Source organism: Lottia gigantea (assembly GCF_000327385.1).
Source record: "Lottia gigantea unplaced genomic scaffold LOTGIsca_1, whole genome shotgun sequence".
Taxonomy (NCBI): Eukaryota; Metazoa; Mollusca; class Gastropoda; family Lottiidae; genus Lottia; species Lottia gigantea.
In genome coordinates this window covers 4,218,037-4,224,197 of record NW_008706746.1, presented here as the reverse complement: position 1 = coordinate 4,224,197, position 6,161 = coordinate 4,218,037, and positions in this window count along the sequence as shown.

Genomic DNA, 6,161 nt, shown 5'->3' with positions numbered 1-6,161 from the left:
AAACTTGTAAGGTGGGCTTATTGTACGTGATATCATATGTATGTCTTTTGAGTAAACATTGACCTGGCGACAAAGAAACCATTTAAAACATCAAATTTTCGAACTGCTGAGTTAAAAAAAAAAATACATGAAGTGATTTTTGCGTGGACTGAGTATTCGGAACTACGAACATACAACTCTACACTTTCGGAAGTACTTTCGCTGCTGATTGGATTTTTAACAATTAATGGTCAAATCAGAATTAGGCTGATTTCTCATAATCAAAGATTTCTCATAATCAAATATCGGCTTCTACTTGTAGCTATCTGTAAAAATGGAGCTTGGGGAATTGGAACCCAAACCAGCAAAGACTTTTGTAGTTGTTTGTGACTTAACACTTGTATATTTTAAGTTTTAACTTTCACGAAAAGTTAGGGGCATCTCCCTCTATATGTTGCCATGTAGTTTGATGTATTTCAAGCTCCTTACTACAAAAAATCGATTGAAAAATGCAAAATGCCCCTTTTTTAAAACAATGTCAATTGCCATCTCAACAAGTAAGTGATCAGAGTATTTGATTCTCTGGGGCAAATGAAGTGGAATGTTTCCTTGTCCTTATCATGACACATACCGTTTTCATCCAGGGCTGTCATATTAATAAATTCTATTCTCCTTTCTAGATGATATGATCATGCGAAATCTTATTTTCTCTTCAAAATATCTTGTCATTGCCGGGTAGGCTTTTCTGTCCAGACGCTTAAGTCTTCGAACATATCATTAATAAGACTGGTAAATCGAAATTACAAAATATGGCCACATACATAATCCAAAACGAAATATTGTTGATTACAAAACTTTACTATGATATGAAAAATGAAAGTTGTGGATAGGATTTTGACATAATTTTTGAATTTAGTTATTACATATTTCTTTTAAAATTCTGAAATTTTGATTTTTTTTAGGCCCTGGCCCCTGAATCAGGCCTAATGACTAATCGTACGTATACATTTAGGCCTACACACAAGTTAGGCTTACACACTGAGCTTACACATATAATCTCATGTAGACACAAAATGCCTAATTTACAAAACATAGACCTACATAAACTCTATAGACTTAACTATAACTATGGTCTTTGTAAACATGTAGGATTTGGCCTATTTAAATTGTATAGTAAACATCTAATAGAGCTCTAATTTTGTGACTACGGTTTTGTAGCTTATTACTATTAGGCCTACTGTCTGACTACATTGAGCTTTGAATTGATATTTTTCTCTCATTTCATAAATATATTAAAAATAAAATTTTCAATTGTGTGCCACAAAAAAGTATTTTTTTTCCAGTTGTTGACATTGTCATCAACCCAAAGACAATGTAAGACTCTCAGTTGAATTAAATTGAATTGGAATAAACAGTACTTATTTCAAAAACAATGTAGGCTACATGTCAAAACGAAATATGACTTGACCAAGCTCGAAAAACTACATATCTTAAGGGTATAGCTAGAACACAAATGTTTCATCCAAAATTTCAAATTGAGTTTTTGAGATTTATATTTTACCAATAGGCCTTAAGTGCCAGTTCAAACGCACTTGGAGCACACCTGTAAATTGTATCTGGCTACTTTTGGTTATATAGTCAACTTGCACTTAGCCGAAATGACCACAAGTGAAAATGGCCCCAAAAGTCAAAATTAGTCCAAATGGCCCCAAATACAATAGTCAAATGACCCCTAAGATTACTATTTGATTTTAACCAAAATTAGTCAAAATGAATCCAGTAAAAAATGATTATAATGAATAGCTTGTATAGTGATTATCAAAGACTATAATAATAGCTTTTTGTGATGTTTAATGAAAGAATTAAGACAGAAGTTTGTAGCGTATTGAAGTGCTAATCAATTTTATATAAAATGATCACATATTCAGAAAATCATTTTAGATTTGAAATTGAATTGATACTGGCTAGTGTATTCATTTAATATATATTTAGTATGTTTTATGTTTGAAACTGTAAGGAAGAATCAACAAGCTGTTTATTGTGATGTTTGTAAGAGTTGGACTCTTGGTTGAAAGTAGGGCTGAATTTTCATACTGTTTAAAAATCGAAAATATTCAATCTATTTAAATAAAATATGTTAACTCCGTTTGATATACAATACACATTAGATAGAGATAGATAGAATGTTTATTAACAAAAGCATTAAGTTACAAACTGATAGCCACTAAAACATATTTACAAGCAATGACAGAGGGTAATATATACAAATTCAAATGAAATGAATGGAGTTTTACGTCCTACTTTTCTGCACCGTGTGGGCTAATGAAGACGGGTGCCATGCAGGGTGCAATGAGGGAAATTTTGCCAGGACAGCGGCATTAGTCTACTCTGTCGAGGGATCTTTAACGTGCAAAGCCTGTAGCACACGGTTAATTGTCCCATCCGAACGACTAGACGCTTTATCCATGTCAGCACCCCTTACCTGCATCACTGACAGGGGGAAACCGGGTTGAAAAATCCGAAGGTATTATCTCGACCTCAACAACGTCCATTATTCATCGTCTGTATTTTTTGGGGTTCAAAGCAGTGGTTACCTCCCTTTGGTTGATCAAGTCCGACGAAAATCCCAAAGAGTCTAACATACATGTGACTTTATAGAGCCCAATTACACCTTTTAAATTTGTTACGAACTATTACATGTTACATTATAAATAAAATACAGTAACGAATTTTTATCTCATATGATTTTTAACCGATATTTTAAAATTATGTCAATGCGTTAAAAGTACAAACGAATGACCCCAGACTCCCCATAGAAGGCGTAGGTGATTTAACTCAAGAATTTTTTTTTACAAAAATTAATATAGACTCTTTCAATATCGGGTACAACATGAAAACCCAAAACAGCAGATGCATAATTTAAAATAAAACCAATATAACAATCAAACAATTTGTATTGTTGTTTTACACTTAAATATACATTTTCAAAAACATGAAATAACTGGTATAAACCTTTGCTCCCCTTTACAGATATAGATTTCTGAGTTGAAGTGAACAAACCATTGTTAGAGAATTCAACCCCTAGATAACTGAAAGTTTTAACATTTCCTAATGGATAGCCGTTATAATTAAAAAAATAGTGTCTAAATTAGCCCGACCTTTCTTAAATATCATAATTTTAATTTTAGAAATATTAACATCAAGTTTCCATAAATTACAGTACAAGTTCAGTCTGTTTATAAGAAGACATAATCCGTCAATCAACAGAGATCCCGGAGTTTTCATTCCCAGAGCCTATGATCACCTTATCAAACATTAGAAGTTAGATACTTTAATTGGGTTCTTAATCCTTTGTTTTGTTATGTTGTTTTCTCTTTACCTATATATATGCTCTATATATGCTTCTTAATCTTTGTAACATTATTCATTGCTTGATAAAGACCAGAGAACACTGGTCGAAACGTCGCTCAAATAAAGTCAGTAATTGTGATCCATAAGAATTTTTTCATTATATCCAACAACTTTACTAAATGCCATTCAAAGATCATATACGTCATCAATATGGAGATTAGGCTGTTAACCTTATGAATAAAATTGGAGTGTGATAATTCAATGCTTCTAGGTTATTGCTATTGATTTCAAGAGATTTGTGGAAAAACTCAGCATAACTGACCCTAAATTGATGAGATATTCAGGGTTTTTGAACTACAAATGCATAATGATGATCTTCAATAAACGAAAAGAGAAATCATATACTTATAAAGTCAAAGTTATCAAAACAACCTTTAGTGCTTTACTGGAAATCTGATGCATATATTGGCAAAGATCTACGCATTGGGAAAGTTTCGCAAAAACAAAACATTTGAATAGGGGTTGCAACATGTCGGAGACCACATTAGTGGGTTCCCTAGCATCGAACCACATTATTACCGCAAGGATATCAATGTGCAATAAATACCCTATGTTAAGCATGTTAATGTACCGGCTATACGCACTACACTTTGTTGAAACCTCTTTCGAAAACCCGGCTAAAGAAAGACGCTACAGAAAGGTATTTGTCACCGAGTCCAATGAAAGACTAGTGTACTTGTGTTCGGCTTCAGCCGAAGACAAGGTAACGCTTCGTGATAATTGAGAGCGCAGCACAAAAAGCAAAGGCAGATGCGAAGAAGGCAAGAGACAAACCGAGACTCGAGCATTAGAGTGGCGACAAATACCAAGCTGTCTTAATCACTCAATGCTGGTGCTGCCCAAATTTATGATAAGAGAAAACATGCAGTATACAATTTGACAATCTCTGCCGCAGCAAATGGTAAGCCTTTGGGAGGAAACTGAGGGTGGTAGAGGGTCAAATGAATTAGCGACATTTGTGCTTCATGAAATCAGAAATTTACCAGCTTCCGTCCATCACTTTTCAAGCTTACCAGACACATGTGGAGCCAAAATAGACATCAATTCTACGCCGCACAAACACTGTCCAATCTAGACACGATAGATATAATGGATCGATATAATTAGTTGGCAACTTCAGAACACACAGGACACATATTTCTCTATACCATTAAGTGTGTATCTTACGTAAATCCGTAGTATTCTTACACCGACCAAAAAGCATAACGAACTTAACATGTTTACGAAAATAGTTTAAATAGGTTTGGCATTAACAAATTAATGGCTGGATTTTACTAGTTTAAGGGACACATTTCTCTAGATTTTGGTCTATAATTTTTACGAATTTGAAAAAAAAACCCATTCGACCAACAAAAAGAATAGAACAAAGAGCATCGATGGTGATGTGGAGAATTGGCTCAACATTAAATGACTGAAGTTTGAAAATGCTTCATCACACATCATTCAATAACAGTATGAGTTATTGCCCTTGTTCTTAAAAACGCGTTCAATTGTTAGCCAATACAACACGCCAGAAGGCACAATTCTTGATGGATTTTGAGGAAACTTAGTGGAACTTGGTGTAAATGTTTGTTACCAACCAAGAATGAACCATTAGCGAAAATCAGAAGAATAGAAAAATATTTAGGTCTTAAAAACGCGTTCAAGCTTAGCCTGTAAACACTCGAGGAAGCCCAATTCATGACAGGTTTTGACGAAACTTGGTAATATTATACAGTATCGCCCATAAAGTTCAAAAGAATTGTAAGACCGAAGGTTGAATATTTCATACTGGTGATTGTTTCTGTACTATTTTGTTTACATTCAAAGCTGCCAGTGGGCGTATATTACCTTGCCTGGCAAGCTATCTTTTTATTTTGTTTCTTTGCACATACTCATGAACTTACCTGAGCCTTAAGTTCGGGCACAAGCAAAGAGTTTTAAAGTTCAAGGTTGTAACTATTATTTCATTATTAAGTAAGTAATTGTGAAATATATCGATCAAAAGATAATAACATGGTAACAAATAGTGAGAGATGTACAGTATTTATCTAGATTATACTCCGTGTGAGAATAACTGCCTTTCACTAACCCACAAAGACACTGTGCTGACTGTCGTAGTCTCTCAAATGATATGAATTTTTTTACTTAAAGGGCCCTTAAAGGCTCGAACTTTTCCATTCAGGGGTGAGACAGTGTAAGCAATGGTATTTATTCACAAAGTCCTTAACTATTTTAAGTCCAGTTGAGTTCAGATATACTATTACACCAGGTTTTATTCAAAAATATTTTATTTTTACTTTGATGATCCTTTTCGTTTTGGAAATTAAATGATTCATGTATAGATGATTTGCAGTAATACTTCACAACAAAAAACTTCAGATATATATCAAATTTGCTGCGTTAAAAAGTCTCATATGTCTTACAATTCGCTCCTTTAAACGCATAATACTATAGAAGAAAAGATTATCTTCAAATCTTATGGAATCCGTTTCAACTGGGAATATTCTTTAACATCTCCGCTTTAATCCGTTTCGGTTGTGTCGTCAATATTAGTTTTGGCTTTATCTTCTCCAACAATGCTGGTAAACGTTTTGTCTTTCAATAGTATGGCAAGCGGCGTTTGAAATACTAGGCAGGGGGACAGACGGAGAATAATATAAAGGACGTGTGTACGAATGTTGATTATCTATATTTTCAGTGATGATATTTAGGATCTATTATTTGTATTTTATAGGATTTTTATGTCATCATCCTCAAGCACGCACTACACAATCTTATGGTTTGTATAC